We start from the raw sequence: 13206 nt of genomic DNA, 5'->3' as shown, positions 1-13206 counted from the left end.
CTTGACACCCAACAGAGCATACGACTCAACACTCAGTTTCTCCAAAGGGCAAGGATACAAGTAAACATTATCTATTCTAGGGAAACAACGTGGAGGCTGCTATTGTCAAAGCGAAAGTGAAGATCCGCATCTTCACCTCACCATCACAAGAAAAGCAACAAAAGGAAAAAACATGGAGCACCTACACGAAGACAAAAGATCAAGTGGTACAATTTGCCATCTTTGTCACCTGACGGAGTACGCAACCCAACACTCTGCTACTCCAAAGAACAAGGATGCAGGAAAACCCATCTATCTGAAGAAAACAACATGGGAGTGCCCAAAGGAAGAGATAAAGAGAAGACCCGGACGAAATGCCTACGTCTTTACTTGCCTTTGGAAAAGCAACACATAGTTATCCAAAAAGACAAGTAAAGACGGGCAGTTGTAGATACCTAATTTTGTCTGGGGCACACAAACAAAGAAATGGACATTGAACATGAAGAAAAGGAGTTCCCAAAAGCCCAGAAATGATACGATGACATTAGAAGGTCCAAAACCCAACAAGGGTGATTTTGTAGTTCAAAATGGGTCGTTCCCAATCTAGAACGGGTCATTCCAAATCCCTTAAAAGGCTTAGAAATCCTATGTGGAAACGGGTCGTTCCAAATTTGGAACAGGCCGTTTCAACATAGTTTATTAGGAGCAAAATTCAAATCTGGAACGGGCTGTTGTAATTCCAGAACAAGTCATTCCATATTCAAATTTTGGCCTTAACAAATTAGCCCAAAATGGGCCGTTCTGAAACTGAAACGAGTCGTTCTGGTCAGATATGATGTCTATAAATAGGAAAGTCAGGCACTGCTCCTAGGACCAAAAAAATTCACTTACGAAGTCTTAGATAGCTCAAAAATTCCTCTTTCTCCCTTTTCTTGTAATTCTTGAGATTAGCGAGACGTGTTGTAGTGTGTAAGGTAGCCAAAATGCGCCTAAAGGATCCCTACATTCAAAGATTCAATAAAGCTCGACTAAGAGGTATTCCAATCAATATCTTTCTCCTTATCTTATTTCCTTATTTTAATAAATGCGCTTCTGAATAAAAATAATCATGTTGACGTTTTAGGATAAATTGAGTAATTTAAATTTCAAGTATGTAAATAACCATCAATAAAGGGGAATTAATATTTAAAATATTATTTATTATTATGCTAACTTCATCATAAGGTACCAATTTAGGGCGTTGTGGAGGGTTCTTAATACCTTCCTTACACGTTACTGACCCTCGAACCCAATCTTGGTTATTAAGGCCAATATTGGACTTTCAAAAATATTTTCTTTTTCCAATGTTTTAAGTAAAACATTGGTGGTGACTCCATGAACCTATTTTCAAAACCATTATTCGAGGATTAGTCTAGCATCCGAGCACTCCTTAATTAATGAGATTTTTCAATTGGAAGTCTAAATCATTGGTCGTAAGATCGAAATTATCTAGGTTACGATATGGTTCAAAGTTTGAGGTTTTAGTGACCATAAGAGCCTTAAGCATTTATTTGATTAAAAGGAATTGAACATGAGGCAAAGGAGGTGGTTAGAATTCCTTAAGGATTATGACTTCAACTTGAGTTACCATCTAGGTAAAGCCAATGTGGTAATGCCTTGAGTAGGAAATCTCTTCATGTGTCTTCCCTTATGATTAGGTAGATGGATCTCCTAGCTTAGTTCAGAGACTTGAGTTTAGCTTGTGAGGTTACTCCTAGTAGTGTAAGGCTAGGTGTGACTCGAGTAACTAGTGACTTGTTGAGAGAGATTAGGAAACCTTAGTTAGTAGACCTTTTCTTGGTTGCTAGAAGTGAGGCTATAGGGCAGGGTAGCGAAGGAGAGTTTACCTTGGGTGTAGATGGAGTAGTGAGATTTAGAGATCAGGTGTGTGTACCTAGTGAGCCTATGCTTAGGCGTTTGATTTTAGAAGAAGGCCATAAAAATAAGCTTAGTTTTCATCTAGGAGCAACTAAGATCTATGAGGACCTTAAGAAGATGTTTTGGAGGCCTAGGATGAAGAAGGACATAGTTGAATTTGTTAGTGCTTGTCTAGTTTGTCAAAAGGCCAAAGTAGAACATCAGAGACCTTTAGGGTTACTTCAACCTTTAAGTATACCCGAGTGGAAGTGAGATAGTATTTCTATAGACTTTGTAGTTGTTTTGCTTAGGACTATTATAGGACATGACTCTATATGGGTTATTGTAGATAGATTGATCAAGAGTGCTCATTTCCTACCTATTAACATTAAAAATTCCTTAGAGAGACTTGCTAAGATTTATCTTAATGAGATAATGAGGTTGCATGGGGTTCAATCTAGTATATTTCATATTGGGATACTATATTTACCTCTAGGTTTTGGGAGAGTTTATAGTGAACCATGGGAACTTAGCTTATACTTAGTTTGGCTTATCACCCACAAACCAATGGTCAAACTGATAGAACTATCCAATACTTAGAGGGTTTGCTCAGAGCTTGTGCGTTGGACCAAGGGGGTAGTTCGGATAGCTTTTTGCCTTTGATAGAGTTTACTTATAACAATAGTTATCACTCTAGTATAGGCATGACACCCTATGAAGCCTTGTATTGTAGGAGGTGTAGGACTCCTTTATGTTGGTGTGAGTCGGGGGACAATATTACCTTAGGGCCCGATGTAGTACAACAGACCACATATAAGGTTAGAGTGATTCAGGAGAGAATGAGAACAACCTAGAGTAGATAGAAGAGTTATGTTAATAAGAGGAGGAAGGACTTATAATTTTAAGAGGAAGACCATGATTCTTGAAAGTCACTCTATGGACTGGGGTTAGTAGGGCATTGAAGTTTAAGAAGCTTACGTCTTGATTCATTAGTCTTTTCCAAATTCTCAAAAGAGTCAATAGACAACACCTACGCAGTTGCCTTACCCCCAAATCTTTCAAATCTTCATAGTGTATTCCATGTTTCTCAACTCCATAAATACATTTATGATCTTTCGCATGAGATTGAGTTGGATCATCTCGAGGTTAAGGAGAACTTGATAATGGAAGCTATACCGATGAGAGTTGAGGATTGAATGGTGAAACAACTCAAAGTTAAGAAAATTCCTTTGGTTAAGGTAATTTGTGGAAGAGCTACACCTGAGAGTGCTACATGGGAGCTAGAAGAGAAGATGAAGGAGTCATATCCGGACCTTTTCATTCAGGTAATTTAGGGACGAATTTCTTAAAAGGTGGGGGGAATTGTAACATCCTAATTTTCTAAAAATAAATATTATTAAATAATGAGTAATTTTGTAATTAAATAGTATTATATCATATTCATAATTATTATTTGGAATTAAATGTGAGAAGTATTTTATTAAATAAAATAATAAGGAAATTCTATTAAATTAAATTAATTTATTTTAATTTAATGAGAGAAAAGAAACGGGTCGGGTTGACCCAGTTTAGTGAGCTTTAAGAGAGGGGTTAAGCAAAGTTTACCCTAATTTATCTTATTTTGCATTCCATAAGAACTAAGAGAGAAAAGGAAGAGAAGGAAGAAGCTTTGAGGAAAAGTGCTCAGATCGTCTCAAAACTACATCAAACTGCTTCAGATCATCATAATAAGGTACGGGAGGGAAATGAGCTCATTCATATGTTTAGGGTGGGAGAAATCTCTAAATTCCTAAGATTTCCCATTTTTTGTTCTGATGTTGCAATTACCAATTCAATTAAGTTTTTTTTATTGATTTATGAAAGCGTTTATGGTATTGTTTGGTAAAATTGATGATCTGGATGATGATTGAATTCATTGGGATGAAACTATGGGTTAGGGTTCTTGAGTAATTTGATTATTGTTAATTGGTATACAAATTCACGAATTAAAGTTATATAATGTGTTTTCAGGTAAAATAATAAGTGTTTCTAATCAGTTGGATTGGTAAAAGGAGGATTATATGATTATTTATGAATTTTGGTGATGTTCTATTCATGCTGCATTTCTAGAAAACGCATTGGGCACAGGGATTGAGTTTTTGGCGCTAGGCTTGCATTCATACTGATGAATATGAAACCTAGATGAGGTTACACCGGGCGTGGTGTGACACCCTCTACCCCAACATACATATACAATCATTTAAAAAAAATGTTAATTAAAATCTTTCATAAATAAAACCAAATTCTCAAATATCTTACGTAGAGGATTCACATTCATAAACTCATAAAATATCTTAAACACAGAAATTACAAAGAAATAAAACTGAGTTTTCAAATAGTTTAATGGAAATAGCATCATAAACTAAGCCTAGCTATGTCCCGATGTCACATATCCTATCAGAGAATGCCCAACTGAAGCCTAAGTCTCATCACCAACATCCTCATGTTGATGATCACCTGCAACACAATTTAAACACAGACAAATAACAAGGGAGTGAGAAACATCTCACTCAAGTTCAGGTGCAGAAATAAAGGTTAGATAGCACAAACACACAACAAACATATTACAAGTCATAAACACCAATCACATATAAACAATACACATACATAATCAATATTACATGTACACTAATTTATCATGCAATGATATCATAGACTTGACTCATAAATGCATGTGGCGCCAGTCACGTGTCTCATCACATATCTCATCATTTCATCATTGGTAACCTAAGGTACACCTTGTTAGCTTGTTACATCACCAGTGACCCTAAGGTACACCTTGTTAGCTTGTTACATCACCAGTGACCCTAAGATACACCTTGTTAGCTCATATATGCACATGATGCATGTCACACATTCACGATTTCATTGACTCAACATTTCACTTGTCATGAAACTTCAGGTCTTATCACACTCATCACATTTCACATTCTCATAGTCATAGCTTATCTCATTTCATCACGTTTCACAATAGCACATTTCATTAACATCATGTCTCATGTCATTTGTTCATATTTCACATAGTGATACTTATAAATATTTCTCATAGGGTTTCGCACAAGAACCCACAGAGCACTTTAATTCATATCAAAACTTATCTAATTTCGAAATCAATTGCATATTTATACTCTACATCACACAAGGAACGCAACAGAACATTCAAAAAGCAAAACAAAAAATAATCATATTTTACTTGTTTCTCATAGGGTTCTCTCAAGAACCCACAGAGCACTCTAATTCATATCAAAACATATCTATTTTCAAAATCAATCACATATTCATACATCACAGCCAACAAAAAACATAACAAAATAATCAGAAAGCAAAATAGAAAACATTCATATTTTGCCTGTTCCTAGAAGCATGCATCAGGCAAGGGATTGGGTTCAATCCTACTACCCAACAATTATTCCCACACCCCCGAGTGAGGTTTCTCACTCCCCCTTACCTGGATGAGTAGAAGACGAAGCTAGATAAAAATCTGGTCAATCTCTTTCTCTTAGTTCTCCTTGGTCTCCAGAGAGTGTGTCCAGAAACACTACTAGAGTGCTCTATTTATAGATTTCAGGAGTGGCTAGAACGGCCCGTTCTGAGCTCATGCGTAATACGTAAATTTCATATTCAAAACAGCCGGTTCCAAAACTAGAACTGCCCCTTGTGAAATCACATTTTACCTACAAAAGCCATGATTGGAACAACCTATTCCCAAATCGGAATGGCCCGTTCTAGCTTCACATTTTACTCAGAGAATCATGTGTTGGAACGACCCGTTCCAATCTAGTCTTTATAGGCCATTTTAGCAGTCTGGAACGACCCGTTCTAGTTTGAGAACGGCCCGTTCTAGGCTACTAAAAATCAAAATATTATAAAATAATTTTCATAAATATTTATTATTAAAATACTAATAATTATTAAAACCTTTAAAACATTCTATAAAGCCCATTAAAATAGCTATAAGAAAATAATCTCCATAAATATAAAAATAAATAATGATTAATCATTATACTAGTAGAAAATTTGGGATGTTACACGTGGGACGTATCACGCCAGGCATGACAAATTTGGTGAGTCTTTACGTTGCCTTAACACCAGGCGTGACTCACTAACGTTAGGCGTGGGAGAGATAGGGTGCTCTCTATTTGCTCTTAGTGCTTGGCGTGGTTGTATGAAGCTGGGCATGAAAATATTATGTACCTACTGTTTTGGCTTAGAGCCGGGCATGGTTGTATAAAGTCGGGCATGAAAATATTATGTACCTTCTATTTTGGCTTAGAGTCAGGCGTGGCCTAATGAAGCCCAGTGCATGCTAGAAATATGTTATTATATCGATGAATTTTGATGATGGTTGTGAATTGTATGATGTCCAGTAATGATTATTGTATGAATAAGTATGAATGGTGTGTATTTGGATGAGTTGATGTGCAAAATATGATTGAGTGTGGAATGGTTGTAAGATGTGGCTCTATATCTAATTGTGCATTAGCATAGATAGAAATGATGAATGGATGAGGTAACATGACATGAGTATTTGTGCATGTTGCATACACATTTACCCTGACCATAAGTGGTCATTAATAGGGAATGCCAAGAGTGACAATTTTATTATTATACACTGGCCATAAGTGGTGATTAACAGTGCGATACCGGTCATAAGTGATATAAACAATGTGGCCATGCGTGGCGGTGCCTGAGGAGATTAATGAAGTTCATCCATTGTGTGACGTTCTAAGTTGATGCTTCTTAGGAGGTGCATAACATTTGCATTGATGTGAGCATAAGTACGATGCATGAATTGTATGATGATGTGATAGTGGTGATATTAATTGATGGATATATGCGATGATGACACTATTGTGATTGGTTGTTACTGGAGTTGTATGTGGGTTGATTATAAGTTGGGGTGGGATTCTTTTCTTATGTCGTTTATATAAATAACTATTTTTCTCACCTTACATTGTGGTTTATTTTAAGTAATGGTGAAAGTGATGAGGTGGCACTCAAGGTGCCGAGAGTTGAAGTGACGAGTTTGCTATGATAATGTGACATCGAGACAATGAGATTAGAATATGATTCTATCTTTTCATGTTGATTACCATTTCTTTTCATATTTAAATACTGTTAAAAACCTTATATTTTATAATTATTTAAATCTTATTGGATGTTATGAGACATATTACATGTGAACCTATTTTATTTAAGTTAATGAATTTCTTCCTTATTTAATTGTATTATATGCTGAGTTAGAATGAGTGATATTAGAGAATAGAATAATAAACACCTTTATTAAGTGTATTGAAGTTAGTTAATTGTTATAGTTAGTTAGAAGTTGGTTATGTCTATATATACGCTTATTGTAATCCTTGCAGACATCTTTTCATTCATCAATAATATAATTTACTGAATTCTCTAAAACTTTCTTTCATATCTCTCTCTCTCATATGGTATCATCGTGAGCTAGGGTCCGGGAATTTTTTTCTCTCTTCTTCTTCGTCTTCGACTCTTCTGTATCGTCTTTTAGCGTACGATGATTTGTTGTTCTTCGTACCTGCTTCTACATTGCGCTACAACTGCGATTGATTGCATTTTTTGTTCGTTCATTGTTTCCGACTGCAAACCTTTGGGCGTTTGCGTTGTCTCCTCTTCTGAGTTCGGAATCGTTTCTCTGACGCTCGTCCGTCGTGTTTGGCTGATTCTTTGTCACTGATTGCGCCGTTCTTGCTTGATTGTGTCACGTTTGGCTGGTTTGGTGTTCGCTGTTTTGCTTCGTTTCGCAAACTTCTGTTGCGATATTTTCTGGTTCGTAGCGTCTCTTCTACTCTCTTCGTTGTCTCTGTTTTTTGTTGTTCTTGAAGATTCTTGCGCGTTTGTCTTTGCTTCTGTTTCGTTTGTTCAATGGCTTCCGCTTCTACTCAGGCTTCCTCAACTGTCTCGCACACTTTTTCTCAAAGTGTAACCTGTAAACTTGATGAGAAAAACTTCATGACCTGGCAACAACAGGTCACGACTGTAATTCGTGCTCATGACCTTGAGCGGTTTGTTGTTAATCTGAAAATTCCGATGAAATTCATCACCAGTGAAGATCGTGATGCAAACAATGTTAACCCTGAATACACCACGTGGGATCACAAGGACTCGTTTCTGTTCTCTTGGCTCTTAACTACACTGTCTGACTCCATTCAAGCACAAGTGGTCTTCTTTCGTCATTCATATCAGGTCTGGGATATGGTGTTTCAGCATTTTCACTCTCTCACCAAAATCAAAGCCACACAGCTCCGACTTGAACTTCGCACCATCAAGAAAGGTTCCAGGACATGTTCTGAGTATCTCCTTCGAATTAGCACTATAGTTGAAATTCTTGCTTCAATTGGAAGTGTTGTCTCTCCCAGAGAGCATGCTGAATGCATTCTTGGAGGTCTTCCAAGTGACTATGATTCGTTAATCTCCACAATCACAGCATTTGTCAGTCGTGATGATGCCCTCTCCCTTGGTGAAATTGAAACTATGATTCTTGCTCAAGAAGCGCGGTTGGAACAAGCCAAAACATCTTTAATTCAAGAACCTTTGACAATAAATCTGGCTCAAACTACCTCAGCTGTCAATGGAACTCCAAGTGCGAATCTGGCATTTCAGCAGTCCCAAATGCCAAGCAAATCTGGCTATAATGCAGGTTTGTCTGGTCAGAACCGTGATGGAGGACGTGGTCGTGGTGGTTCGCGCGGTGGCAGAAATCGTGGATCATCAATTCAGTGTCAGATATGTCATAAAAGAGGACATGAAGCTTCAACATGCTATCAACGATTTGGTCCCAATTTTTCTCCTTACACTTCCTTTGGATTTGAATCTCAAAATGGTTATGCTCCTCAGAATTTTGGCTTTGGTCTTGGACCTCAAACCGGCTATGGCTCTCACAACTTTGGCTTTCTTCCTAATACTGGAATTCAACCTTTTTCTGGATCTCCCAATGTTTTTGGACATTCAGGGTCATCACAGTGGCCTACACATGCATCAAGTGGTTCTTTTGGGTCGACTTTTCCTAATTTTGGCCTCACAGCACCTAGTTTTGCATTTCAAGCAACTCCATCTGCCACTCAGCAAGCTTATTCAAACTCTGCCTCCTCTTCACAGCGAACTGTTCCTGTCCTGAACACGACCACAACTTGGATTCCCGATTCAGGAGCATCACACCATGCTACTCCCGATCCACAGCATTTACTTCAAAGTGCTCAATTTACTGGAGCTGAGCACATTGTTATGGCTAATGGCCAAGGTACATCCATTACCTCAATTGGTTCTAATGTGTTTCGGTCCCCTATTCATTCCTCTACTCTTTTGTCCTTAAAAGATCTTCTCCTTGTTCCCAATATAACCAAAAATCTGATGAGTGTTTCCAAATTTGCCAAAGACAATAATGTCTACTTTGTATTTTATCCTCACTATTGTGTTGTCAAATCACAGGATTTGAACGAGACTCTTCTTGAAAGAAAACTTGGTGAAGATGGGCTTTATTGGTTTCATCCATCTTTAGCAAAGAGTGAATCACCAAAAGATGATATTCCAGAAAATTTTGTTTCCAGTTTTTCTAAACCTTGTATTTTTCTATCTGAAACATGTAAAATGGTTATTCCTACTGTTTACAAACAATGGCACTTGCGGTTAGGGCATCCTCATCATGATGCACTAACTAAGGCTTTAAAATCTTGTAATATTCATGTTCCTCCCATCAATAAAAATTTTGATTTTTGTGATTCATGTTGTGTTGCAAAATCTCATAGACTTCCATCTCAATCTTCAACAACTGTCTATTCTAAACCACTTGAACTTGTTTTTCTTGATGTTTGGGGACCTGCATCATTAGAATCTAGTTGTGGTTATTCTTATTTTTTAACGTGCGTGGATGCGTGTACACGTTATATGTGGATTTACCTTCTTCACAAGAAATCAGATGTATTCTCTCCTTTTCTGAATTTTAAGGCTCTTGCGGAAAAACAGTTTCAATATCCTTTGAAATCTGTCCAAACTGATGGTGGTGGTGAATTTCGTCCTATGGTTTCCTATCTTCAACAACAAGGCATTGCTCATAGGCTTACATGTCCGTATGCTCATCACCAAAATGGCATGGTTGAGAGGAGACATAGACATGTTGTTGAACTTGGTTTAGCTATGATTCATCATGCCTCACTTCCATTAAAATTTTGGGATCATGCATTCTTGACTGCTACCTATGTAATCAATAGGTTACCATCTTCCTCAATTGATTTTCAATCACCCTACCAAATGATTTACCATAAGAATCCTGATTACCAATTTCTCAAGATCTTTGGCTGCTCCTGTTTTCCTCTACTTAGACCGTATAATCAATACAAAATTCAACCTAGATCCGAGGAGTGTGTCTTTTTGGGATATTCTCCTAGCCACAAAGGTTATAAGTGTTTAAGTAAATCTGGCCGAATTTACATCAGCAAGGATGTTATTTTTAATGAAATGCGGTTTCCCTATCATGATTTGTTTTCTCCCAAGCCCAAAATTACCAACCCTGCAACTTCGGTGTCAACAATTCCTTCTTTAATCTGTGCTCACAATCCCCCTTTGTCAACACCAACTCAGTCTACATTCAACACCAACTCCGACTCCTCAAGATTCAACACTTTGCATTCTGATTCTATTGCTGATACTGTTATTTCTCCTTCACCTTCAGTTTCTCAGCACCAATCATCTACTGCTCCTGTTCTTCCCTCAAACTCATCTTCTGCCAGGCAACTTAATGTTCATCCAATGATTACTCGCTCCAAGAATGGAATTGTTCAACCACGAATCACTCCCACACTTTTACTGTCTAACACAGAACCAAAGACAATGAAAGCTGCTCTCACTGACCCTAATTGGTTAAATGCCATGAAAGAAGAAATTAAAGCTCTTCATGACAATCAAACATGGACTTTAGTTGATCTACCCTCTGGAAGAAAACCCATTGGTTGCAAATGGGTTTTTCGAATCAAGGAAAATCCTGATGGTTCTATCAACAAATATAAAGCCAGACTTGTTGCAAAAGGTTTTCATCAACAACCTGACATTGATTTTTCAGAAACTTTTTCTCCAATTGTGAAACCAGTCACCATTAGGACTATTCTCTCTCTGGCAATTTCCTTTCGATGGCCTCTTCGACAACTGGACATTAACAATGCATTCCTCAATGGAGTGCTTGAGGAGGACATTTATATGTCTCAGCCTCCTGGTTTTGTTCAATCTGGAAACAAAACTCTTGTTTGTAAGTTGAAAAAGGCCCTTTATGGTCTAAAGCAAGCCCCTCATGCTTGGTTTGAAAGACTGACCTCTGTTTTACTTCAACTTGGTTTTACCAAAAGCAAATGTGATCCAAGTCTGTTTATTCTCTCTCAGTCCACAGCCACTGTCTACATGCTAGTCTATGTAGATGATATCATTCTTACAGGTACTTCATCGGTCTTGTTGCAAAAATTGGTTGATGAGCTTCATGCCAATTTTTCTCTCAAGGATATTGGCTCCTTGGACTATTTTTTGGGTATTGAAGTTAAAGCTACTCCTCAAGGTGGACTGTTGTTATCTCAAGACAAGTATATTACTGATCTTCTCACTCGAGTTAAAATGGAAGATTGTAAAGGAATATCTACTCCTATGATTGGTGGTCAACAACTCACTAAGGATGGCATATTATTTGATGATCCAACCTTATACAGATCCATTGTTGGTGCTCTGCAACATGCCACAATTACAAGGCCAGAAATTGCCTTTAGTGTTAATAAAGTAAGTCAGTTTATGTGCTTACCAATGGAGGAGCATTGGAAAGTGGTTAAACGGATACTTAGATATCTCAAAGGCACTCTTGGTCATGGTCTACTGTTCACACCTGCTACATCTACTAATCCTTTTAATCTCACTGCATTCACTGATGCTGACTGGGCAGCTGATCCTAATGATAGAAGATCTACCTCTGCTGCGTGCATTTATCTTGGTCCTAATCTGGTATCTTGGTGGTCAAAGAAGCAACTACTTGTTGCACGGTCAAGCACTGAAGCTGAATACAGAGCCTTGGCTCAAGCTGTTACTGAAGTATTATGGCTTCAATCCCTTCTAAAGGAATTGTAAGTCAAATTTAATACTCCCAAAGTACTTTGTGACAATCAAAGCACTGTTTCTTTATCTCACAATCCTGTGCTACACTCAAGGTCTAAACATATGGAACTAGACATCTTTTTTGTTCGAGAGAAGGTGTTAAGCAAAGCTCTTATTGTCTCACACATACCTGCTCAGCATCAATATGCAGATGTTTTAACTAAAGCTCTGTCGCCCAAGAGATTCCTGTTTCTTAGGTCCAAGCTCAATGTGACTGACTCGTCCACTATCTTTCATCCCCCTTGAGCTTGTGGGGGGTATATTAGAGAATAGAATAATAAACACCTTTATTAAGTGTATTGAAGTTAGTTAACTGTTATAGTTAGTTAGAAGTTGGTTATGTCTATATATACGCTTATTGTAATCCTTGCAGACATCTTTTCATTCATCAATAATACAATTTACTGAATTCTCTAAAACTCTCTTTCATATATCTCTCTCTCATAAGTGTCATACCTTGTAATGTTAAATAAGGAAAATATGAAAAAAATAAGTAATTTTTAAAATTATTATTATTTATTTAATCTTTAAAGTATGTTATTTTAAATTAAAATTATACATTATATTTAACTTATATGACACTATTTATTTTCTTTAAGTCCATGTATAATAATTTTTTTCATTTTTTATCTATATAATCTTTCTTTTATTTTAATTTTGTAATTGTTTCATTTTAATATTTTACTATGTTATTAACATGACATGTTAACATGATACTATGCTCACTTAATACAAATGATATGATATTATGCTGATTTAACACATGATAGCATTATAATAATGTCATCATGACATGTGATGACATCATTAGATTAATTTTTTATAATGAATTTTATAAAAAACCAAAAAATGAAATGTTTGAATTTTATAGAAATGATAAAAAAATAAAAAAAAATAAAAAATGATTAAATTATATGTTATATGATCAAAAATTATATATAAATTTAAATATATTATATTATAAATTTTTTAATTATATAACCGTCTTAAAAAAATCCTTCTTTTTTTTTTTTTTTTTAAACTTTTGTTACAACTAATCTTTCATTGTAAAGAGAGAATCCGAATATGTAGGTATTAAAATAAAATATACAAAATCTTTCAACATAAAAGATAGAATCCGAATTTATAGGTATTAGAAGAAAA

Source organism: Cajanus cajan, chromosome 3 (assembly GCF_000230855.2).
Source record: "Cajanus cajan strain Asha chromosome 3, NIPB_CcT2T_4, whole genome shotgun sequence".
Taxonomy (NCBI): Eukaryota; Viridiplantae; Streptophyta; class Magnoliopsida; order Fabales; family Fabaceae; genus Cajanus; species Cajanus cajan.
This window is presented reverse-complemented; position numbering follows the sequence as displayed.